This window comes from Macaca fascicularis, chromosome 16, assembly GCF_037993035.2.
Source record: "Macaca fascicularis isolate 582-1 chromosome 16, T2T-MFA8v1.1".
Lineage (NCBI taxonomy): Eukaryota > Metazoa > Chordata > Mammalia > Primates > Cercopithecidae > Macaca > Macaca fascicularis.
Window position 1 is genome coordinate 77,476,922 of NC_088390.1, and position 27,863 is coordinate 77,504,784.

General features: G+C 36.2%; 1 long non-coding RNA gene across 1 annotated transcript in view; it reads right to left on the bottom strand.

Moving 5' to 3' along the window:
- The window catches only part of LOC135967892 (uncharacterized), a 614,855-nt gene that overhangs the window by 281,076 nt on the left and 305,916 nt on the right, over positions 1-27,863 (bottom strand). The window contains exon 2 of the long non-coding RNA XR_010582191.1: positions 19,711-19,761. This is a non-coding gene — a long non-coding RNA (uncharacterized lncRNA). The remainder of the gene's footprint in view (positions 1-19,710; positions 19,762-27,863) is intronic.

Genomic DNA, 27,863 nt, shown 5'->3' on the forward strand with positions numbered 1-27,863 from the left:
ATGTTAAGCTAATTCAGGCAATCAAATCTCCATTCAAGATAAGTTTAAGGCAACCTGTAGTATTAAGATATGTGTAAATAACATTAAAAAAGATGAAAAGTTAATGAAATGAAGTTCTGCAATAATAACAGTCTTACCATTTGTTGGGTGCTCATTTGAGTATTGTACATATATTAAACATATTTAATCCTTGTACCATCCAATGAAGTTGCCATATTACTCCCCTTTTGTAAACAAGGAAACTGAGGCACAGAAGGGTTTACTAAATTGCCTAAGAGCTCTTAGCTAGTTACTGGAGAAACTGGGTTTTGAACCTAGGAAGTCTGGCTCCAAAGGCTGCATTTGTAGGCACTACACTGTAGGGATAGTTGGCAAGAAATGAAAATAGAATTTGCCCTTGGTTTACTCTCTCTCAATGTAAACAGGGAGTGATGGGTTATATAGATGTATTCATCTGTTATCAAAGTAAAAATAAAAATTTGTCTGGATAAACAGATGTTTTTCGGTGTCTAAACTTGAAGAGGAACTGATTGTTGAAATTAATGAGTGCAACAATGAGCAAGATTTTCAACTGTATTATTACAGAATATATAGAGAAGAAATCCAATTTAGAAAACAAAAGGGAGCAATGAATCATTTCTAGAACTCATGAAGCATATGGCTTTTCAGCGAAATTTTCAACTTTTTATGGGTAAAGGTGGATAGAGACTTGTTTCCTTCCTAAGAATAGGGGACATTGATGGCTACAGCCCTAGCCATTTTCCCATTCTTCTCTTAATGATCGAAAACTACTGCCAAGGTCAGAGTGGAGCAGAGGAACAGAGTTAAACAAAATCTCTTTGGCGAGATCATTTCTTCCAAAGGGACTTGATTAATCTAATAATGTTGCACATTAAATCAATTTGCACTAAGAAAATGAAAGCCACACATGGTGATATACAGCCTATGGGAGCTCCCCAAATGAACCCCAAGCCCCAGCCAATGTTTTAGTCTCTTGCTACTTCATTTTACACAGAAAATTAAATTTTAGCAGTTGAGTTCTATTTTCGTTTAGAATGTCTATTAAAAGTCTGGCTGTAATATTTATGAATACCAAAATAAGGCCACCAGGACACGTGTCTACTAAAAGCAAGTCTCAGTTACAGATCTGCTAAGCAGTTCCTCAGACATTAATAATAATAATAATTTTTAAATCATGATGTAAAACAAACTGTAACAGCAAGGTTTAAATTGTAAGAGCAAATACAACAAAAGAGAATACAATTTTAAAAAGTATTCAATACAATTTCTTTAAGTGCTTTAGAATACTTTTACTTCTTATTACTTTGATCTTGGAGTTAAAGGGTGAGGAATTAAGTTCAATGATATATTCATCATCAGATTTAATTATAAAACCTTCAGGAAGATATGTTTTTAAAAAAGCTCAAATACTTAATTGAGAGTATATTAAAGTCTAAACTGTGAGCAAGTAAAGAATCTTTTATCACCACAAAATGACTCTTCTGGCCAAATATTCTCTGCTAGATTCCGAGTTTTTGTCTGTTTGCTTTTAGCATATATTGTTCGCTTTTAGTATATATAAGAATTTTCTTATAGATCAACTTGGGATGGAGTGGGTAGAAAGAGGTATAATGATTTACTCTTGGATTGTTAGTGGTCAATGCCAAGTAGGGATAAATAATGATAAAAGACATAAAAGATAAACCATCTCATAAATAATAAAGTAAGCTAATGGAGAAACAGGAGTTAATTTGAAAAAAAAAAAGACTTAATTTTCCATACTATTTTCCAGTAACACATTACTGCCTGCAATTTACCCATCAGTGAAAGTTAAAACTGAAGAACATTGTCAACGCTTAAAAATTCAAATATGTTGACACAGACTAATTAATCAGAAACTTCTATTAAAATTCACCATAGATATTCAGGTCCAGCTTTGTCTGTGAGGTGATCTTTGTCTTTTTTTCCCTAGATACATTTCGTAAAATCTGCCGAGCACTAACTTTCAAGACTGCAGCATCTGTATCTTTAAATGTTTATATTGTTCCCCCAAACCCAAAGCAATGGAAAGGAGAAATAACAGAGTAGGAGAGAGAAGGAGAAGAAATGGAAAAAACAAGTCTTTCTTCACACTTTCCAAAGTCTTAAAATATCGCCCAACCTAACATTCTCACAGTAGCAAACCTTTCCTCTTCCCTTCTTGCCACCCTTTATGCTAACCCTCTGGGAAAAGGGCTTCATTTATTCACCCAGGACTGGACTCTGTCAGAGGTTTCTGTTCTTTTTCATGTTTCTGGGAACAAGAAAGAGCTTATGCAAAGGCTGGTCCTGGTATTACAGAAGTCTTGTTGGTTTCTGCCAACGAACTGACTTCTTCCTAAAACTTTTTATTTTACCCCTTTCTTATATAAAGAAAGAAAGATTCTCATTTAAACTACAGACATAGAGAAAAAAAGGAGGAGAGACAGAGGTGATATGGAGCCAGGTGATGAAAAAAATGCATCATTTTCTGTCTGTTGAGTTCTTAATGGGTTTTGCTCTTCAATTGAGTTAATTTAGTAACATTTTCTGTGTCACTGGACTGGCTTCATCAGAGGGGATTTAAGTGTAACAGCATGGTGTGCTTCACAGTGTGTGTGTGTGTGTGCCCGTAAGCACATACGGTACACGGTGATTTTTATACTGTAGAGAACAGCTGAGCTAAAAATCTTTCTGCAAGGAAAAGAGGGCATGGTTTTCTTCCAGTTAACTTTCAAAGGAACTGCTCTGTCATCTGGACCCAGAGTTAAGGTGTCCCACCAAGACTCTGCAGGGCAGACCTGCCCGGGTCCATTTCTCATTCTGCCTCCAGAATGGCACAATGCCAAATACTCTCTTGGTAATCACATGCACTCTGTAGCTTCAGTTTTCTCTATCATTTACCTCCACAGACCTTTTGAAGTGTTGTTTTTCTGGCTTCGCTCACTTTTCTGCCATGCTCCAGAATGTCTTTGTGTGATATTTGTACTCTAAAAGAATGCCAGATTAGAAAATCAAAATCTTGGAACCAAAGCTGTAAATCTGGACACCACAGAGACCCAGAGTATAAGGGTATTTTTTTCTAATGTTTTGTTGCCACGAAGGCATATTATTTCTTAAAACAGAAGTACAACTCTTGAAGATTATAATGTAATTCAGCCTTGCACTGTTCTCTTTTCCTATGATGAGGAAAGATCTAGAATATACATTAGACCCAACGACCTCGATTTTTACATATTTTTAAAATTTGTATGAATACATAATAGTTGCATGTATTTATACAGTACATGTGATATTTTGATACCAGCATACAAATTGTAATTATCAAATCAAGTAATTGGGGTACTCATTGCCTTACATATGTATCACTTCTTTGCATTGGGAATACGAGTTTTTCTCTTCTAGCTTTTTTTTTTTTTTTTCTTTAGACGGAGCCTCGTCCTGCTGCCCAGCCTGGAGTGCAGTGGCACCATCTTGGCTCATTACAACCTCCACTTCCCAGGTTCAAGCAATTTTCCTGTCTTAGCCTCCCAAGTAGCTGGGACTACAGGCACATGCCACCACGCACTGCTAATTGTTGTATTTTTAGTAGAGATGGGCTTTCACCATGTTGATCAGGCTGGTCTCAAACTCCTGATCTCAGGTGATCCTCCCACCTTGGCCTCCCAAAGTGCTGGGATTACAGGTGTGATACAAACTACTTGATATTGAACTTGGCTGAATTTCATATTTAATAGCCTCATGGTGGGTCTTCAACAACAGGATAATTGAATTAAGGAACATAGTCTATCTGAGTGGATATGGTAGGCTTCACCACAGTGCCTTTTGGAAGGGACCAACTTTTGGAAGGGTGAATTTCCTCTTTTAAAAATTTTTTATTATAATGGATAACTAATTGTTCTATATTTATAGGGTACATGCCATAATCAAATCAGAGAAATCAGAGTATCCATCACCTCAAGTATTTATCACTTCTTTGTGTTAGGAACATCCCAGTTCCATTCTTTTAGTTATTTAAAAATATAGAATAAATTATTATTAACTATAGACACCCTATTGTGTTACTGACCTGATTTTTTTAGTTCGGTATATGAAAGTTTTAAACCAAGACAATCCCTATGAGTCGATAAAAAGGACAGAGGACTCAGATTGCCTTGGTAGAAAAGAGTATGGTGGGCACCAATCAAGAGTTTCAGAACCTTGAATGATGAGATGGGGTTTCAGGAATAGGTCTCAGGCCAAAGGTAGAAGGCAATAAAAGCCAGAAACCAGGTAAAAAGTCCAGTTAAACACGTGGGTCACCCATTATTGAGGAAAGGTGGAAAGTTGAAGCATGATGCTTTCTTAGGTTTCTAAGGCTTAATGTGCCTACAGACATATCAGATAGCATTCCTCCAGCTGCATCCAACAATGCTCTCTTTTACTGGTTCTAGTTCCGGATAAAACTGAGTTACCTTTGGCAGATCCAGCATTTCTGCAACAGAAAGGAAGGAAAGGAGAAAGGACCAGAAAAGATTCAAAGTGCAAGATGTGCCCTTTGGTGTAGGTCCGAGATGGCTATGAATCCTATCCCTGAAATCATGGAAACTACTAAGATAATCCCCTCCTTTTGTTAAAAAAAAAAAAAAAAAGATAATTTCTTCAAACAACTCCAAACTATATACAATTTTATAATGGTAATTTATTTCAAAATCTTAAATACTGACTGAATATTCAAATAGGGAATTAAGTCCTATCTGTGGCATTTTCTTTATGTGTTATCTTCGGTGAGGCTAAGTGTTTGATTTCAATTTGGCCAGTTTCAATAAACTTTCTAGTCAATTTGGCGACACATATGATTTAAAGTCGTACTTTAAAATAGCAAACCTTGTAGGCAGGTACAAAATATTTAACCATCTAATTTACTTAATCCTATTATCATTGTTATTTCACGTGGTTAGTGTTCAATAACACTTAGAATATTTTAAAAAATTAATTGATTATATAATTATTTCACATGTCATTATGTATGTGAGTCCAGAAGATCTCATCATTAAGTATATTAGATGTCTGTGATTACTATATACTTTATGAGAAAGATATCTGTTATTATTCTGTCTAGAAACCTTTAGTCTCTAGATCACCATTGACAAAGGTATGGAATATATTTTCGTAAAACTAAGAGGAGCACTTACATTCTCAGTGTTGGTTCATTCATTCACTAATGAAATGGTGTGAATTTCCTAAACTAAGAGGAGCACTTACATTCTCAGTGTTGGTTTCCAACAGATTTCCATTTATTAGCCTATTTACTATGTTATTCATAAATATCATCTCTGTATGACTCAGTTTATAATCACTACAACTATCAATGACAACTTATGAAAGGACTGAGAAATTCCATGATTCCAGAAAGAGGGAGAAGAGAGAAAAATTATAATCGCCTCCAATTTCAATCCAAAGTTTATATGTGAAAAGTAACAACTAACTCTTCATCCTGAATAAAGCAGAAATTACTGTAAGTAACAAACAGAAGACCTTGAGTAACTGCAGAAGATTATATTAGTTTAGAGGACATGACCAAACTTACCCAAGGCAGTATTTTACAATCCCTGTTTTTTCAGAGAATAATGTATAAAAGGTCCATGACCATTTCAGGTAAGTTAACCGAAGGCTTTCTAGCCTACAGGAAAATGAACTGGAAGCCCTGTGAGGTCTTTTATGACCCTGTGAGTCTGTGAAATGTTGTCGTTAATTCCCTGCTATCACCTCAAACACATAACTAAATGTATTCGCTGGCTAGATTCCCTCTTTCTGTCAATGGTACCCCCATTCTTCTGGCCACCCAGGCTCAAAATTTTGGAGTTATTTTTCATTCTCTTGGCTTCCTACAGCTTAACCCAGTCACTTGCTAACACCGTTCAATCCTTTTATATCTCGTTCCCATCCAAGCCTATCTTGCTTGTCCTTTGCAAGACCCTAATTCAAACACATTATCCTTTCATGCATGTTCAGTTGCAGGATCCTTGTAACTGGACTCTTTTTTCATCCAAGTGGCCCTGCATTCTACCAGTAGATCAACTTTCTTTAAGCATCACTTTGATTATTATTATTTATCTTCAGTGTCTCTGCCTTGCGTTTATCCCTGTGAAACAAGCTGGTGGTGAGTTCAACAACAAAAGGGTCATGTGATTAAACACATTTTGAAATGACTGCCTGTCCTAACCTCTTTAAGAAATTCACAATGCTCATTAGCATAACCATGATTTGAAGAAATCTCACAATAGAAAAATCTGTTCATTTTACTTAACACTCATGCCTCAAATTAGTTGAACACAAAAACCTGTTTTGTTTAATTTATGTAAACATTATTAACATTTCTCAGATTGAATATTTTACATAACATACATACTTTGGGAAACATTCATGAGAATCATCGTATTTGAACTTCTTAGCCTGACCTATTTCTTCATAATCATGTCCCTGCTGTCCAGTCTTACATTCCACTACTCCTCCATGGACACTGTCATCCCCGGAAGGCCTGTCCACTTTTCAGTCTATTCTCTCTGACCACTCTTACTGTCCCTCCATTAACTTTTTTTTGAATGAACTCTCACTCTCTCACCCAGGCTGGAGTGGATCGTGCAGTGGCACAATCTCGGCTCACTGCAACCTCTGCCTCCAGGGTTCAAGTGACTCTCCTGCCTCAGCCTCCTGAGTAGCTGGGATTACACGGGCCCACCACCATGCCTGGCTAATTTTTTGTGTTTTTAGTAGAGATAGGGTTTCATCATGTTGGTCAGGCTGGCCTGAAACTCCTGACCTCAGATGATCTGCCCGCCTCAGCTTCCCAAGAGCTGAGATTACAGGCATGAGCCACTGTGCCCAGTCCAATAATTTTTATTCATTAATTTTAAGAAAATATCATATTTCATCCTTTTAGAATCAATTCAATGCCAACTCTTTTTAAAACATTTCAATAGTTTTGGGGGTACAGGTGGTTTTGTTTGGGTAAGTTATTTAGTGGTGATTTCTGAGAATTTAGTGCACCTGTCATGCAAGCAATGTACACTGTACCCAATATGTCGTCTTTTATTCCTCACTCCCCTCTCAACCTTCTCCCTTCCGCTGAGTCCCCGAGTGGAATATGTCATTCTTATTCCTTTGCATCCATATAGCTTAGCTCCTACTTATAAGTGAGAACATACAATATTTAGTTTTCCATTCCTGAGTTACTTCATTTAGAATAATGACCCCCAGCTCCACCCAAGTTGCTGCAAAAGACATTATTTCATTCTTTTTGATGGCTGAGTAGTATTCCATGGTGTGTATATACCATATTTTCTTTATCTACTTGGTTGATGGGTTGGTTCCATATCTTTGCAATTGCAAATTGTGTTGCTATGAATATGCATGCACATGGGTCTTTTTCATATAATGCCTTCTTTTCCTTTGGGTAGATACCCAGTAGCGGGATTTCTGGATCGAATGGTAGTTTTAATTTTAATTCTTTAAGGAATCTCCATACTGTTTTTCTTAGTGGCTTTACTAATTTGCCTTCCCACCAATTGCCAACTCTTTTATGAAGACTTTGTAAAGCTCTAGCTTCAAACGGTAGATCAGATCAGTCTCCCACGACATGTGGGGTGCAGTAGTTATAACACTCGTAGAGTAATTCCAAATCCGTTCAACTCAGTGTAGCAACAGTCTATTAAGTATCTTCTGGTTGCAAGGCACTTATGATAAGGAAATAAATTCTAGGATGTGCCACACTAAATTGTTCATGGGGTATTTGTAGAATTGCAGCTATTGCTATAATGGTGATATACAAAGTACGAGAGAAACCTAGTTTATTCTGTTTGGGAATGAGGGATGGTGGCTCACATAAAACTACAGAAAGGGGGTCTCTGAGTCATCCCTGAATTTAATTAACATGTTAAACCATTAGACAATTAATTATGGTTAAATGATATCCCCGTGCTGAACTCACAAGCTATATTCCATGACTGTGCTTCATGGGACAGGGGACTGTCAGTCACCATCATGATTAATTAAGTTTCCTGATCAATTTGAGAACTACTATTAAATATCTCTTCAATTACTCATCCTTCAGGTTGTATAAACCCAGCTCATTTTAGCTTTTCTCAGAGGTCTGATTTTCTAAGCCTTTAATCAGCATTTTGTTTCTTTGAACTCCCTCGAAAGTTTCCATGCCCTTCTTTACTTAATTCTACAGCTAGTTACTATGCTGGATAAACAGCAGAGGAATGTCATGGACAACCATACCAAGCGGTGAGGTTTGATTGAGTTCAGCACCCAACTCACAAATACTTATTCAGAGTATCCCAACCCTGTAGTACAAAACTTGGCTGTGGCTCAGAAGTGTTTTAATGGCCTGTTCATACAGCATTACATGAGGGTGACAATTTTTAAAAAATTCTTCTGGGCATAATATTAAACTACAGAAACCCCCAAATAAGTACATCCACCACAGCACCAGATATTTTAAAGCTATTTATGATTTCCACTATTTATTTGTTTAAATATAGTAAAAATAGTTAAGATACGTATATGTATGTGTGTATATATACAGTATAATAAATACATATTTAATATCTAGTTATATAAAATTAAACAAGGCATGTAATTATTATTTTTTCACAGGGGTTTAAGTTGTTTCTTTGTTGTTATTCAACAATGGCATATTTCTTACTAATCAATAAAGAAGGAAAGTAAAATCCGTCCTTAATTATAGATGAGCTTCCCTAAATTAAACAAACTTCAAAATCATAAATTTGTAGCACAATTGGCAAAGAGAAAATACATTTCACTGACGAAAGTAAAAGAATTAGCCCAACAGCAGATTTCTTAAAAGCAGCCATAGAGGTCAGAAATCAGTGGAATCTTCAAAATAAACTGATTGGGAAAGTTCCCATCAGACTGGAATACTCCACTAAGTTAATCCATCTTTAAGAAACAAGGATAAAATAATAATATCTGCAGATAAGAAAACAAATTTTCCACTAATAGACTAAATTAAAAATATACTTCAAGGAGAAGAAAAATATTTCTAGGAGAAAATTCAAGACGTAAAAACAATTTTTTTTTAAAAGGTGAACAGGTATTAAATTTAAACAAACAGTATCTGGTTTGAGGCAATAATACTAATGCTACCATTTATAAAAATAAGTAACTTTTAAAGGACGGTAATAAAACACAGGAAATTGATCGCACGTAAATTGGAGGATATCAGGTCCTTACAAGGTTGACCCATTGTTGTATGACTTCAAGATCAATTAAAAATAATAATTATAAATGGAAATAATGCATAAATATAAATACAATGGAAATTTTTAAAAGATGCAATCAGCAACACTTTTTCAATAAATTTGAGAATTAGATAAAATGGATAATTTTGTAAACATTAGTACTTAAGGAGACTATCTGGAAAAATCTTATAATTAGACTTTAAAATTGGTACATATTAAAATATTCTCACAAATACCAAGAAAACAGTGTTTTGTAAATTTTCTCAAAATTTCAAGTACAAGATTATATCAAACTTACTCAAATCTTCCAAAGAAGAGCCTAAATCTCAACTCACTCCATCAATGCCATATAATCTCCATGTTAAAGCCATATAAGAAGAGCAAAAGAAGGAGAAAAGAAAGGAAAAAGTTATTTATTCATGAACTTGGATGCAAAAATTCAAAGAAAGTACTAGCCATCTGGATCTGATGTTGCATGACAGAGATTACACTATCATCAAACTAGTTAATCTAGTAATGCAAGGGTTGTTTAACATCTTGAAATCTGTAAATTCACCTAACTATATAATACGAATTAAAAGTACCTGAGACACAGAGAGACTAAGGCAGCTGCCCCGAGACTTGGATCTACTGAGTAGCTGAAGTGGGATTTACATGGGAAAGATAAAGTAGTAACAGTTTCACATGAGAAAGATGAAAATTACATGAAATAAATTATATAAAGGATACTGGCTGATATATGCAAAATAATCTACTTATTTCAGAATAAAAAACAGTATTATTTAAACTATTCTATATTTTCCCCTGTCCACCTGTCTTCATCCTTCACCAAACCTCTTGGGTTTGTAGCATTACAGGTTTGGAAAAATGAAGAATATTAATTGTAGGATTGGCCTAAAAGAAGCAATCTACCTACTAGATTCTAGACAATGTAGAACGTCTTTAACTCTATTTGTTGGGCTTTGAGAGGGGCAGGACAAAAAGGGAAAGCAGAAATTTGGAAGCTATTGTCAAGTGACAAAGTATACCAAACATGCTTAATTCTGATACACAGCATGATCTAAAAGACTCAAACAGAAGGGTCTTTCAAATAACTTGAGCTGAATATTATATTTGAATGGTTCCAGATCACAGTAATGGAATCGGAATATGTTTTGAACCCTGATTTTAAATGTGTCTTACCTTTTTACTGCCTTGTAAGTAAATCACAGAATCACTTTTTTAGTATCATTTCACATTTATGAGTATTTTTTAAAAACCCCTCTGCTAATGCCTGGAATCTCTCCATTCAGAGTTAGAGTCATAATCAGATTTGGCCAGTTGATACCAAGGCAACTGCTTGTGTGTTTTCTTTTGACTGTATCACAGGACGCCAGCACACAGCTTAAGAAACAGTCAGGAAAATGAGGCCTGTTTTTTGAGGAGCTGATTAAGAAAGACAGAGTCAATTAACATCTGATTCCTCACAGGTTTCTCCAAGCAAATTGTTCCAATTACCCAAAACCAGTGAGCAAATTGTGAGGTCATTTAAAAGGAGCAGTCACGACTCCCTTGACACGGCCCTGCCACTGTGCTGTCAGATTTTCGGTGTATAGACTGATTAAAGAGCAAATTGAAACATGCAAATTTTGGTGCAAGAATGTTCCCCTATATAGTAGCAATGGCTTTATGAAAGTAGAACTCCTCTCTATTTTATTTCAAGTACATTTCAAATGTAAGTTTCTCTGTATCTTACATTTTTAAGTGTATTGTTTTCATTTAAATACAAAAATAAATGCAACATCTTTGCAAAGTGTGTTCAGTATATATGTTGTCACAGCCAGAACATTTTACAACAGTGTAGAATAAAAGATAGACTCCACTGTTACCGTTTAGAGTCTGTAATAGGCAACATAAAAACAGAGTCCACATTAGTTATGTAGACGGCATACTTTTATGAGCCTGTTAAACTTTGTTTTCGCAGGCTATTTAGTCATTTCAAAATAAAGCCTAAACAAACTACCCATATATTTACTCTGTTTGTCACCAAGAATTAAGATTTGATCTCATTATGTAGATGATTATGAATGCAGCGCTGCAGAAATTTCTTTATCATGTTTATTGAAGAAATTACGAAGAACCAAAACGGAATGGGCCAGCAGATAAGATAGGATGTAATGAGATTCTTTTCTGTTTGTTTGTTTTTTGAGACAGAATATCGCTCTGTCTCCCAGGATGGAGTGCAGTGGCATGATCTCGGCTCACTGCCCCCCAGGTCCAAGCAAATCTCCTGTCTCAGCCTTCTGAGATTCTTTCTTAAAGTGAACGTATTTTCAATGCCATCATACGAGCCTTCAGCAAGAATCAGTAATATTGTTGTTCTTAGGATAAATTACATCTCCAGCAGGAAAGAGGAAGGAGTTATAACTTTGCTAGATTGTTTGATTTTAAATTTTTGCACATGCAAGATAATTCAAATGACGCCTGATGTCCATGATATTTAGAAGGATACAAAACAGGTAATGTTTGTCCAGAATGGTGAATAACTTAAAGGGAAAATTACATAGAGAATATATTCGAAGTAACAGGATTGTTTAAGGTTGAGGAAACAAGCCAGTTAGCCTCAAATACTTGAAAGAATGATGTGCGATGGGATCGGTCATATTCCATGGATCTCTCAGGATATGTAAGGGTCTTCTTTCATATTAATGTATGAAAATGTCTTATCTGAATACTGTACATTCCCATTTATAACTTTTATTTAATCTACATGCTATGCTTTTCTTCCAAGTATGACTTATTATTATTATTTCTTTTTGATGGAGTCTCGCTCTGTCGCCCAGGCTGGAGTGCAGTAGTATGACCTCTGCTCACTGCAACCTCCACCTCCCAGGTTCAAGCGATTCTCCTGCCTCAGCCTCCTGAGTAGCTGGGACTAGAGACGTACACCGCCATGCCCAGTTTGTTTTGTTTTGTTTTGTACTTTAGAAGAGACGGGGTTTCACTGTGTTGCCCAGGCTGGTTGTGAACTCCTGAGCCCAAGCAATCCACCTGTCTCAGCCTCCCAAAGTGCTGGGATTACAGGAGTGAGCCACCGTGCCCAGCCCCAAGTATGACATTTTTAAAGGAATTAAATGTAATGTTATTACATGTTGAGTAAAAATTAATTTGTATGTATTGTGTGTCTTCTCTGCACAAGACATTATACTGGATAGTGGGCATCCATTTACCTTATTTCATGCTTACAAGAATTCTATGCAGTGAAGATTGTTATTTGTATTGTGGGCATTAGAGAAACGAGGTTGAGAATGTTTAAATAATTTATCCAAAGTCACATTACTATTAGAACCAATATTTAAATTAGTTTTCTGTTGACAGACCTTTTTCATTTTTCTTATACTTTATAGTACCAGTCAATGCTTATAGTATTTTTTCCAAAACATATTTGTTTAGTAAATATTTATTAAGCATCTATGATATACCACATACTGTTCTCAATGTGGGCAATATAAAAGTAAAATCAGATAGAGAGCAAACAACCAACTAGTAAGTCCATTAAATAAAGCCCTTGAAAGTGATACAGTCTATGGAAAAAACAGAGGATGGTATAAAAGGTCTGGAGATTTGGGTGGGAGAACTTACAATTTCAAATAGTGTGGTCAAGGGAGGCTTCCTTGACGAGATGCAGAAATGAAGGAAGTGGGTTATTTATGTGACTATCCAGAAGTACAGTATCCCAGTCAGACGGGGAACAATGCATTGAGACTAAAGGTGAGGGTGGGCCAAGCATTTGAAAGAAACTGCCAAGGCCGGGTGCGGTGGTTCACGCCTGTAATCCCAGAACTTTGGGAGGCTGAGGCAGGTGGATCTCAAGGTCAGGAGATCAAGACCATCCTGGCCAACATGGTGAAACTCCGTCTCTACTAAAAATACAAAAAAAATTAGCTGGGCGTGGTGGTGTGTGGATGTAATCCCAGCTACTCAGGAAGCTGAGGCGTAAGAATCGCTTGAACCCAGGAGGCAAAGGTTGCAGTGAGCCAAGATGGCGCCACTGTACTTCAGCCTGGCGCACAGCAAGACTCCGTCTCAAAAACAAACAAACAATCAAACAAGCAAACAAACAGCTGCAAGGCCACTATGGTCAAATAAAGCAAAATGAAACTTTTGAATTTTACAATGGAAATGTATGTGATTGAACTATGACCTGTATGAAAATTCACTTTATACAAGATGATATTTTATACATTCATGAATGGGCATTTCTTAGAAATTTAGTTAATATTCACACATTCAACAAATGCTCATTGAGCATGTACTATGAGCTACCATTCTGGGTTAAGGGATACATTAGTAAAAACAAATGCCAAAGATTTATGTTCTCATGTCAATAACCAATGACCATGAACAAGCAAGGTATATCCCAATAATTTAAAAGACTTAGAGTAAAAACTTAGTATCACACATCATATGAATAAATAAAAAGAGAAATCTCTATATATGTCTAAGGTAATTAATACTTTGAAAAACCCACTTGGCATGTAGAGTAAAATAGGTTCTTATATTACAAATATATACATACATATATCACACATATGAGACATACAGGCTTTATTATTTTTTCTTTAAGATAATTCCCTGAAGTCTATTTGTCTTCGGTCAAAGGGCACACATACTCTTTCGAGCTCTAACAACACATTTTCCAATTTTTCTTCAGAAAGTTTATGCCACGTTCATTAGGTTTGGAGACTAGAAGATTAGAGGGAAAAATGTTCTTTTATAGGAAAAACTTGCCTTCACTATTTAATTCATAAAACATGTAAGCTGGATGTGGGGATGGGAGTAAAATGCAGTTTAATCAATTGATATAATCAGCTTTAAGCTGTTCTCTAAAAGATGATTTATAATCTCGAACTAATTGAGTAATGTCAGAATAATTATTCGACTAATAAAAATAAACAATTACCTGGAACAGCTTTGGTTTCAAATTGCCTGAATGCTCGTGGTAATTTTTCTCCTTAGAATCTTTTTCATTTGTTCTGATGTTTAAAGATTAGATGCACAACCAGGAAGGAAATTGGAAAACTATTACTTCAAGCAAAGCCTAACAACAGGGTGTGACAGTTTCCATCAAACTTTCGATTTGACTTAGACACACAATCATCCTGTTTAAAATGCACGGTGACAGGGGAATAGACTGAATGACCATATTGGTCCTAGGTAGCCAAAAGGATTATAAAATTCAATGACTTGTTCACTTGTACTGAACAGAGTTATCAGCAAATGTTCGCTCTAGCTAACAGCCAACCCCTTCTGCATGCAGGGTAATAAATGAATAGGACACTAATTCAATGTGTGATTGACCAAGAGCAAAGCAACAGAGGTACCTGTCTGTGATTTTCATTATTGCTGGGCTGAGTCGGCCGTCACTGGTTTTGGCTTGAGGACCACATTTCACTTTAATATTTCTAAACCAGATTGGTGCTTCCTATCGTTTCTGCCTTAATGCTCCAGCTATCATCTCAACAGTTTATGTAAAGTTAATTAAGGGTATCCAAAATGCAGCCTTTCCAGGATTGTATCTCTTGAGCCTCCATCAAAACTGCCTTGTCATAAAATAGAAGAAACTAGCATGTTAATAAGAAAAAAAGAAATCTGTCCAACTTCTAACAGTCTTATGATTCACCCTCCAATGGCTCAGAGGCCTTTCTGGACAACAGTGATTGCCATCTGGTTTCTTTGGGGATGATAAATTCAGCAATAAACATGGCTTTGGTCCTCTGTCCCTGTAAACCCAAGACACAAATATTGTGAGTCAGATGTTCCCAGCCAACAACACAACGGCTCTTGGGCTCATTTGACACAGCCCATGCCACCCAACTTCAATTTTGCCTGGGCTACATTTCTTTTGGAGGAACTACAGATTTTTTTTTTTTTTTTTTTTAACACACACGCACGCACGCACACACATGAATTTTTTTCAAGAAGGCAGGGGCATCCAGCCAAATAAACTACGTTAAGCAGTGGGTTCCATTTTAGGTGTTGACAGTGTATAATAAATCCAGGCCTACCTAACATTTACAGGAACGTTATAAAATGAGTGAAATGGCATGAGCTGGTTGCCAGGCCAACCAGACAAACACAATAAACAGGCAGCAGTGACAGGAGTAAGTTACACCATCTCTCCGGTCTGAAATATATCACTTTACATTAGTCTTTGACCACTTTGAAAGCTCTTTGTTTTATATTTTTCAAAATGCTCTTTTACAGCATAGATTACCATTAAATCTTTTCAGATGAGGAAGTTTCTTTTTTCCCCCAAACTTGCATAGCTCTAGAAAGTGAACATTTATTTTTATTTTAACCCTAATTAAAAAATAAATTCAAGTCTTAGGAACAATGTTAAGGCTCAAATCCTGAAGGTCCCTCCTGGCAGATTAAAATGAAAAAAAAAAAAAAATCTCTAGACTAGAAAGAAAATAAACAATAACAGTAGTTAGTACACTTAGTTGGTTTAAAATGTTCTGTTAAAATAGCAACATTTTGTAGTGCTGTTTAACTCTTTAAAAGTGAGTCTGAATTCTTAAGTACCTTTTCCTCCTAATAGAGAATACATTTTAATATAAGCTTAGAGTTATAGAACATCATAGCAAAAAGCATTTTAGAAATTATTCAGCACAACTCCCCTATTTGACATCTAATAAAACAAAAAGAGATGGGTTAGATTGAGTTTTTTAATTACTAAAGATAATGACATCTTATTTCTGTCATTTATCTGCAAAAGTATTTATTTCTATTCCTTTAGTCAATATTCCTATAAGTAAAAGATGCTCTATTGCACTTTGTACCTTGGATAACAAAGTAAAGTAGAATAATTTAGAATTGTCCATATACAATGAAATAAAATTACTATATTTGCAAAAGATGTATAGATACCTGTAATACCCAGTTTAATCAAACTTGTTTGACTCATGCAAAATATGAGATTATGAACTATTCTTCCTAAAGTCATGCTGTCAATAGAGTGACTGACGATCAGCTTGCCCCAAACATTTCAAGTTTTAGCCCTGAAAGTCCCATGTTTCTGAAAACCCTCAGCCCTGGGCAAACAGGGACAATTACTTACCTCCTTGTGAAGGTAATTTACTTTATTCTCACTGTTTTACAAAATATTTCATAAAAAGGTGTTTGCAAACTACGCTGAGGAAAAATTTGCCCTTACTTAAGTGAGATAAGTTCTTCGATAATGGTTCATTTGTTTATAATCAATAGACTCCATTTATTTGAAATGTATTTTCTCCAGCGGGTGTGGTGTCTTTGGTATAAAAGCCTTAGAATATCATTAACTCATGCAGCATGTTCAAGTTTTTAAATTGCAGCTATATCACTGAAGATATTTCATGGCTGATAGGAAAAGCTAGGCCAGTTTCCCACTGACTGGTTGATCGTTTCTCTACTTGTACTACCAGGACTTTGCTTTAAGTAAAACAATGTAGGATATTGAAAAAAAATAGAGAATGAGCAAACAACAACAAGGTTAGAGGAAGCCTTCTGCCAGAACGCGGTTCTAATAGAGCATACATTCCCAATTCTTCTTAGAAATGATACCAGGCATCTCCAAAATCGATTGATATTCTACTGGAAGTGGCACAGAATTTATTATATGGAGTTAAGAAAAGGCATTATTCCCCCTTTCTACGAGCAGAATTGTATGTCATCTCTACAGATACTTCTTTAATAACTTTTCTAATTCTATATTTTTGACATCTTACAAGTCTACCTGTAGCATAACATTCTAATACATTACAGTTGGAGAAAATGAAGATTTTCTGATGAAAGTATTTCTGATAAAGAATAAACACGTGTAATTATTTTATCAGCCACAATTCTTTACTCCATGTTGTTCCCACACCCTTTGCCATGTAACTTTGCAATTTCTTTCTTTAAGTAGGTGACATCGATAGATTCTATTTGCTCACTCTGAATCACATGTTTCCGTCAATAGAATGCTATAGAAGTGATGGTTCACTAGTTCTGAGCCCAGGCCACCAGAGGTCATGTGCACTTCTACCTTCTCTACCTTTGCCATAAAAACATGCCTGGCTATCCTGCAAGAGATTGAGCAAACAGGCCCAGTAGCTATCTTAGCCCTGGCCGACAGTCATTTAACTGCCGGATATGTAAGCGGTCCCATCTGAGACCAGGGATCCAGTCAAATGAGTCCAGCCCAAATAAACCACCAACTCCAAGACGCACAATTTTGAAAATTCATATTGTCTTTTGCCACACAGATTTGATATGATTTGCTATGTAGTACATTGGGACAACAGATAACTGGTATAAAATTGAAAGTAAAGTGCCTTCATAGCTCACTGCTATAAAAATATAGATTCTGTAAAGAATTGTAAAGAGGTTTTGGTGTCAATACCTTCTAACAATCTTAGGGTTTGATTGCAATTTTACTGAAGTCCTTACTCTAAGCCACCTAATGCTCACATGCTTCTCCCTAGCTGCTTGGTGACCCTCCCTCAGGTACTTATACCTCCTAATGTACTCAAGCATGGCCATTCTGTCTACAAAATAAAGACGGAACATATTGCCTTAGTGATCATATTGCATTAGTGCATGGCAGTAGTTAGCCTCTTGATTTAAATAATGCATGGAGCCTATTTGAGGAGGCCCATTGTATATTTATTTTTTCAGTTCTAAAATATCACAACTGGCTAGCACAGCTAAAGCCAATTCATCAACTGGTTAGTTAATATGTTATTGGTAGAGCTGCATCTATGCCCAGCATGATAGCTATGTTTTAGGGATACTGATAGGTTTAACCATGCACACTGGAGAACTACTGCAAAAAAGGTATCCTGTGCATACTTTAGTAAATTTGATTTCTACCATACTATTGCTAACTGGCAACCATCTCCATTGATGTTACTCCATATACAGTATTCAGTGACTAGAGTTAAAATTTCAAACTTAAATTTCCTGATCTTTGATTATTGTCACAAGTCCAGCACAATAAATGGTTATTAAAGGAATAAAATAATTAAGGGAAAGTAGAAAGAAATGATTCAGTGTCCTATAAGATATAACTTGCTTTAATAACTAGGCATGATGATAAATGTAGTAATAAAACATAGAAATAATGTTAGAAATAAAGTGTTAGAAGGTAAGTATAAGATAAAACATTTTTTGTTTCAATAAGATCCAAGAGAATCCTTACAATCTACAAATAGAGATTCTCCTTAGACCACAAGGTAAGATTGTCGATCTTTCTGTAACTACCTTGACATCATTCTTACCACATCTTACGGCCATTTGCACTACGTAGCTTTCAACTAAAACAAACAAACAAACAAAAACACTGTGTAAAACAAGTACAGAGATTCTCTTGAACAACCATGGTTATTGTCCTGATATCTTCCTGCAGAAAATAATCACCAAAGGGAATCCAAAATGATAAGGACAATATTGAATGTGACAGACCGTCCTGAAATATAGGAAATCTTATTTCCTTATTCCCAAGTTTAATAGTACTTCAGTTAAATGGTAAATAAATAAATGGTATACTAGTCTAAAATGTCTCAGCTACAGAAATTTTAAATGATCCATCTTGGAGTAGCTGTCCACAGCTGAGTAAAATTGCCTTAGTGCATGAATCACTCTTAGGTTTTATTCAGGTTCATTTCTATGTGTTATTTCCCTCGGCTACCCTTCCCAATCCTTGCTCACCATGCTATTTGGAAATCTCTAAAGGAAGGGTGGGGTGAATCCCATGACTCCTGCTCTCTTGCCATTTTTAGCTGCCTGCAACCTTTCCTGGCTGCCACAATTTATAGACTTGGGCTGAGTGGCCTTGCCAAATAACAAGCGTCTGGCTCATGAACTCCGAGGTGGACTCTTATGAAATGGAAACGTGTCCACTCCACCATATGAAAGCAAAGAAGGGGCTTGAAATGTCAATGTGTGAAAAGTCAAGGTTAATGGAGTGCAAGGTTTTTACAAGAGAACCGCCACCCTGCAATGACTAATTAAACCGAGTGAGGTCCAGATGGCAAGCATCTTTAAAGATGCCAATTATAGATTCAAATGTTTTTGTGTGACACTGTTTTCCTAGAAAGATTAAGTAGTAATGACATCTTGCTTTCAGTGTGAGACATCATTTTATTCCATCAATGATCTGGCCAATACCTGGCCTTGGCTGCATGTATGTACACAATTGATGCTACCTTCATAATATGAATGGGCGTAGAGCGGACACATTTTAACTTAATTAAAATTTAAGTTATTTGTAGCCAACGTAGAAAAAGTGAGTGGATCTCTGGTGGAAAAATCAAATTTTCTGTATTTGTATTACCACACTCTGGCATGATTACCTGGGCTCGTTTCTGAACAATCATTTTGAAAAATCTTTTTTGAACAATCATTTGAAAAAATACTTACCTTATGTCCACTGAAATCTTACCTTATGTCCACTGAAGTTCTGACATCATAGCCACCTCCTCAGGGAAATGTCCTGAAATGATTCAAGGACACAAAAGATGAGAAGGAAGTAAAACTTCCAAAAACTATGCACCCAAGCTGAATAAGGGTGAAAGATTTAAACCTGTTAGGGACAGGGGGCAAATTTGAATGAGGTGAACCAAAATTCTTCCACTTTGGGGTAGAGAAAAGTCAAAGTAATCATTTTACTGACCTACAGAGTCTCATATTTAGATAATTTGTGTGGGGGTGTGTGATGGAGTCTCACTCTGTTGCCCAGGCCACAGTGCAATGGCATGATATCTGCTCACTGCAAACTCCACCTCCTGAGTTCAAGGGATTCTCTTGCCTCAACTTCCCAAGTAGCTGGGATTACAGGCATCCACCACCAGATCTGGATAATTTTCATATGTTTAGTAGAGACGGGGTTTCACCATGTTGGCCAGGCTGGTCTTGAACCCCTGACCTCAAGTAATCCGCCCACCTCGGCCTCCCAAAGTGCTGGGATTACAGGCAGGAGCCACCATGCCTGGCCTAGATAATATTTTTTAGCCTAATATTTCACTCTAAAGTCCTGCACAGGATAATTCTGAAGGTGCTTTTATTCCGTATTCAAAACACCATAACAAACTGCATGAAACTGCATGTAAAGCATTTCTTTATCACAGACTTCTTGGGTTCTCTACCTCACTACGATGAGCTCTGAATTTTGAGGGAGGGATGAAATATTGTATACTTACATACATAGACACACACACACACACACACACACACACACAGAGGGACTTTCAGACTTTGTTTTTAGATTTAACATTTTTTAATAAATCTAGATTGAGTACAGTACTAAATAAGTAAGTTTTATGAGAAGAAGAAAGATGACAAAAATTTGTCATTTAGAAGCATTAATCTGGCAGTGGAATCAGGATATCATAGACAAAATTGGTAGAGCAATGAAATTAGTGTTTTCTCCTTAACATAATCCTTACGTAAGATGTTAAAAAACAGTGGGGAAGGAGTGAAAAGGGAGACAGAGAGTTATTCAAGAGCAAACTTAATGGGTTTGTAGGACTTTCTGTAAGTCAGGAGCAAGAAAAAAGTCAAAGATAATTCTGAGGTCTCTGGAGAAAAATAATATTAATAAACATTGGGATAGGTGAAATGGAGAGAAATCCAGTTTTGCATTTGTGGAGTTTAAAGCTATGAAAATCTTTGAAGCTTTGAGTGTGAGAAAAATAACCTGGAGGGGCCACTCATCTTTTGGCGGTATGTTGGTAAAATGGTGATTGAGTCTAGCAAAAATCATGCACAATTCTCGAAGAGATAAGATTTGGTTTATGTATTAGTCAGAGTTCTCTAGAGGGACAGAACGAATAGGATAGATGCATATCTAAAGGGGAGTTTATTAAGGAATATTGACTCCGACAATCACAAGATGAGGTCCCACAATAGGTTGTCTGCAAGCTGAGGACCAAGGAAACCAGCCTGAGTCCCCAAACCTCAAAAGTAGGGAAGCTGACAGTGCAGACTTCAGTCTGTGGTTGAAGGTCCAAGAGTTCCTTGGACCAAGTTGAAGAACTTGGAGTCAAATATTCAAGGGCAGGAAGCATCCAGCATGGGATAAAGATGGAGGCCGGAAGACTAAGCCAGTCTAGTCCTTCCAGGCTCCTCTGTCTGCTTGTATCCTCGCAGCACTGGCAGCTGATTAGATGGTGCCCACACTGATTGATGAGGGTGGGTCTGCCTTTCCCAGTTCACTGACTCAAATGTTAATCTTTTTTGACAACACCCTCACAAACATACCAGGAACAATACTTTGCATCCTTCAGTCCAATCCAGTTGATACAATATTAACTATCACAGTTTAAAAGGAAGAAATTGAAGCCTTTTTATTATATTCTATTATACTATATTTAATTTATTTTATTATATTTATTATAATAGACTTTTGGTGCTAGACTGTGTGATATTATATTTATTATAATAGACTTTTGGTACTAGACTGTAAGCAGGTAACAGAGATGACAGCTGAGCACAACTTAAACTCCAGGAGCACCTAAATCAATCACATCTACAGGTCAAGGTATGTGTAAGTGTGAGTATGCGTGTGTGAAGTATAATTTCCAAAGAGCCAAAGGCAACTTGAAAATGAGTTGACTTTTATGGACTATTAGTACTCTTAGGACTTTTATTACTATTAACATAGTAATGATTTTGGTTAAGATTATGGGGTACTTGTTAAAGCCCAGAAGATATTTTCCATAGACAATTTTGATTAATTATCAAAAGTATCTTATGCAGGAACAACTTTCCCTTTATTAAATGATTTTATTAAGGTATGTATATTTTATTTTTTGCAATAAAATAATGATTTTATTAAGGTATTAAGGTAATGTATATACCTAAACATTTACCCATTTAAAATGTACAACTTCATGATTTTAGCAAATTTACTGTACTGTGTACAACCATCACTATAATATAGTTTTAGAACATTTTCATCACCCTGGTTAAGATCATGTGTGCCCTTTATGATCAAGGTATATTCTCACTTCCAGATCCAAGCAACCAATAATCTACTTTCTTTCTCTATACATTTTCAGCAAGTACTATGTTATCCCCATTTTGCGTCTGAGGAAATTTGACTTTGTTGTTCACCTAGTTCTAAATTTAAATTTCCCTTGTTAGCAAGTAGTATAAGAAACAGAACGTCTTTGAAAATCATGAGAAAATGACAACAACAACAATAACATGAAGTATATGATTCCAGAAACCTAATGTCTACAGCATGGGAGATATTTCTCAGAGTAAGTTAGTATTTTCCATGTTCGAAAGAAATAAACCAAGAAGTAAAAGACTGATGTGCCAGCATAAGAAGAAGGATCCTATATGACATTTAGGGAGAATAAAAAGACTTGGTACCAGTAAGAAAATAAGTGAGGTTTCACTGTTGGCTGAGCCTTCAGACACCACCAGCCTGGCTAGGTGAGTTTGTGGAAAACTGTATTTGGCGGTCTCTGGGTGAAACCCTGATAGGCAATTGCGTTTCAGAGACAGTCAGTGTGGTCAGCTAGGAATCTGGATTTGTCCCACAGTTTGAAAGGGGGGCAGAAATTGACCACATGGAAATTGGCGTTCAGAGAAATTGCATCTGGAAGGCAAACTTTCCAGGCTGCTGAAGGCTTAAAATGTCAAATTGTTTGAAAAACAAACACTGTGACATAAGAGGTATATGCAATGAAATCTTCAAGATGTTCCCAGCAGAACAGCATACGGTAGTTGGCTCAATGAACCTATGCTCCAACCCCCAAATACTGGCCTAATAACCAAAATAAGAACTAGAAATGTTAACTGTAAGATTTAAGAATAGGATTTGAAAAACCTACCCCACAGGTTAGATTTGCTCTCAGCTCTTATCCACACAATAATTATTGGATGTTCTCTGTTAGGCTCAATCTTTTTGCAATTGACTCAGCCTCCTGCACCTGGTAAGTGTGCATTCCTAAACTCTGAAATAAATAGTCTACATATCCTATATAAATTGAAGATTAAGCCTCATGGATAATACAAAAATAGGATTCAGACAGAAGTGAAGAAATCTGTTCAAAATTACCTTGGGAAGGGACTATTCCTCAACGAGCTGATAATCCAGCCTATAAAGTAGCAATCGGACATTCAAGATACAAATCAAGCTAGCAAGAAGAATGAGATAGCAAATCTTCAGGGAATTTAAAAAACACAGTCTGATTATGTAAAGTATAAAAGTGAATATTTATTCACTCAGAAGATATTTGTGGTTCACTGGTAGGCCACTTGGAGTTTCTGTTGTGGTTTCTTTATTCTTTCTCATCCTTAAAAAATGTGATGAGTGTAATAAGCTTTACATCCATTTTCAAGGCCCAGTGCAAAAGAAGCCTACCCAGTTCTTACCTGGCAAGTGTCCCTTCTGCTTCTGAAAATTTCTTTCACCTCTTAACCCATTGGCTAGTGTATTAGTCTATTCTCATGCTGCTAAATACAAAGAAATACCTGAGACTGGGTAATTTAGAAAGAAAAGAGGATTAATTGGCTCATGGTTCTGCAGGCTGTACAGGAAGCATAGTGGTTTCAGTTTCTGGGGAGTCCTCAGGAAACTTACAAACATGGCAGAAGGTGAAGGGAAAGCAGGTATCTTACATGGCCGGGGAAGGAGGAAGAGAGAGAGGGGGGAAGTGCCTCACATTTTTATACAACCAGATCTCGTGAGAACTCACTCACTCACCATCGTAAGAACAGCACTGAGGGAATGGTGCGAAACCATTCATGAAGGGTCCACCCCCATGACACAATCACCTTCTACCAGGCCCCACCTCTAACATAGGGGATTACAATTGAACATGAGATGTGGGTGGGGACACAGATTTAAACCATAGCACCTCATGTTCCATTATCTTCTCCAGTCACCTATGTTATCATTCTGGTATCAAGCCCATCGGGCATCAAATTGTTTTACATTTTCACTCTTTCTTACTTTTGTTTTATGTTTAATAACTGATTGCTCGAAACAAAAGCATGAGAAATATGAGCACTGACACTTATAAAATGTCATTTGTGTTAGGCATCTTAGTGTTTTGTTTTTCTCATTGTTGCAAAGAAGGCAAAGAGACAAAGAGACCTAGACATAGAGAGAAACTTAATTGGCACCACTATGCTTTAAACAATAACATCTGCCAGCATATGAGACTATCTAGAAAAAGCATTTTGGAAATACTTAAAAAAAAACCATGTTCATCAGTTAGTTCTTCCTTTTCCTAAGGCAATTGTTCCAATTTTAGGTTTTTTCTTAAAAAAAAAAAAAAAAAAAAAAAAAAAAACTTGTTTGTTTTCAATCACCTGGGTAAACTCTGATTATTGACAGAGGGGGGAAGAAAGCCCAGATAGAGAAGAGTAAAATTTACCCATAATTTCACTACCTAGGATAATGCAAAAATACTCCTAACATTTTGGTTTATATCCTTTCAGAAACATATGTATGCACATAAACACTCACACATACATGCACACATATAGGCATTTCATTAGTTTTGCTGCATAACATACCATCCCAACATTGTATGGCTTAAAATAATTTTAAAAATTATTTTTAAATTATTGCCTAAAAAATAAAGCAACTATTTATTTAGCTTGCTTTTCCATAGGTCAGAAATTTAGGCTGGAATCACCTGAGAGATTTTTCTACTGCTATGAAGTTAGGTGACTCCATTTCTGGGGATAGTTTAGAGGTGGCTGGTCCATAAGTGTCTCATTATCCACTAGTCTTGTCCAGCTTTATTCTCATGGTGGCAGTAGCAGGGTTCCCAGGAGAAGCAAGGAGGCAAGTTCCAATGTACAAGCCCTTTTCAAGCCTCTGATTGTGTCCCTGATGCCAATAGTCTATTGGAAAAGTCATTCACATGGGCAACCCAGATTCAAGGAGTACAGAAATATATTCTAATATTTGATAGAAGGATACACATTGGAAGAATTTGTGGCCAGTTTTGTAGTCATTCACAATTTTACAACCAGGAGTTGTGGTACTATAAACATTTTGGTTATATTTTTCTTCAGAAATACTCAAACCTATGCTAAATTAAAATATGATTTAAGTGTATTCCCATGTCAATGCATGTTGCTCTATCTCACTGTTTTAAATAGCTGCAGAGTGTTGCTCTATTTAACCGTACTGTGATTTATTTGACATATCTCCAGCAATTCAATTTTAAAACATTTCCAAATTTTCACTATCAGGTTGTCATAAACATCTTTGCACATTCATCTTTCCAGGATTATTTTTATATATAGCCCCTCAGCCAGGTTATTATCACCAACTTTCCAAGCCTCTCAAACCTGCAGCCACTGTTCATAAAGTGACATGGAGAAAAAGACAGTAGAAAGACTAAAAAGAAAGACCAGACTAAAACGCTGATTGTTTGTGACAATTTGTCACCAATACTAAGAAAAAATAAATGTAAAAAGTAAAATTAAATATTAAAAGAACCACAAAAATTATCATGAGAACACAATTTGCTTACAAAACTAAATTTAAATGTATTCTCAACTTATTCACTTTTACTATACTTAATATCCTACTTCAAATGTACAATATAGCATAATTTTTTTTACTTCTTCTGATAGCATCATTCCAAGTGGCTAGGATATTTCCTTCAGCAACATCTTGATCTCTTTCTTATATTGATAGAACAGAGCTGTTGGATTTTCTGCAAATCCTGAATCAGACGCCTCCAATTCATCCCTGGTCCATGACCAGGCTCTTCTGCCTTCACTGCCTTTGCCGTCTAACTCAGGAGCACAAATGAGATGACTCCACCAAGGCTGGTTTCACCGGCAATGATAATCTGGGTGTCATGGTCCTGCTTTCCTGCTAGCTTTTGGGCCTTCTCCAATTAGCTAAGTACTTCCTCATAATTTTCTTCCATTTCAAGAACAAGGGGGAAAACTTAAGCACTTGATCTGCACCTGTGTATTGTGGGTACCTGATAAGCAAAACAGGGGAAGAAATTAAATAAACACCTTATTATAGTCAAGTTGAACTAGGTCCAAGAAGATGTCTGAAAGCTTTTGTCTGCTGAAAACCAAGCTCTCAGGCTGATAATGGTGACTAGATGTCAAAGGTATAATAAGAAGTAAAGTTCTTTAAAAACAAATGCAAACACCATAAAATCATACTGTTTCCAACTTCCCTGTTCAGTGGCTTTGTTACACATACACATTACAGCAGCCAGTCATGCCCACAAAAGACAAGAGTATTCCAAGCTTGTCATGTGTTTATACATGAGACTCAGAATTAAGATTACATAAATGAATTTTTCACTCCATCAGCATGATCAATTAGGTAAATCTGGGAAAGTAGGAAAGTGAAAAATTTGAAAAATATATTTCATTTCACCAATTTATCTTCATTGTCTAATAGTTGCATTTGCAGAAAACATTTATTCTTTCATCTTGTGTTTTTTTAATTTTATGGCTAATTTTACGGCTCCCAATTCCTGGTTTGTTTATCTATTTTCGCATTATTTGTACTAGAGACATGTGGCAAGACAATGCTACCATGGAGAATTAAATTTGTTCGCTTATAAAGCCTTTCTATATGGAAAGATTAAAGTAAAACTAGAACAAAAGACCTAAAATCCATTTTTTGAGCTAGGGCTATAAGATTACAGAAATTATCATCATTTGTTTTGATACCATGAACAAGTTAGTGGATAAAATAGTAAAATATTTACACAATATAGTTATTATTTCTTATTGAAAATGACTGTAAAGACCAGAAAACAACCCTATTCTTTGTGTTCTCATTTACCAGCTTCTCAAAACCTTATGTGGAATCAAATGAAAAGTATCAAAGTCTCTAGCTGGATCCTTAGCATCTATGGTATCTCATTTTCTCCACGGACACAAGGAAGGGCTCCATTCATGGAGAAATACTAGTTTCATTTTAAGCATGACTACTGATGTCCATGGCAAGTCTGCTGACTGAAAAGAAAGTGTTTATTGATTCAACCTTTCCATAACCCTTTACTAAAGTAAACATGTCTGAGACAACTAAGCAAAACATCAAATTTCACTCAACTACCATGTGGCCTTCTTTACTTAAAAAACTTGGCATGGGCCACTACTCTAGCCAGGGTCCCAGGAGTGCAGAGGACCTGCCTTTTAAATGGTACAATAATCTCCACCACCACCAATTTTTACTCCCATCACTATGGGCACCCATTTCTAGTGCCTCCCCAATATCTTTGGTTAATTACTGGTGGCTAAAATGTTAGTATTGCCCTCATTATAATACAGGTTAATATGGGGCATTTTCATCTCATTTTAAGTTGATATAAGCATCTTTTCTTGGAAGATGAGAGAGCAAATCTGTACAGTTTCAACACTTTTGAAAAATCTTACCTTGTTGATAATTGTACAGTCTTGCATTTATTATGACTTCCAGATTTGATCCAAAATAAGAATCTTAGGGTGGCAATGCCATAATCCCTAACTGCACATCATCTTCTTTTTTACTGAACCTCGGATTTTACCCAACATGGAGAAATTAATAAAATATCCTTACATTCTGTGATACAACTTTCTTAATCTATCCATCATCACCAGAGG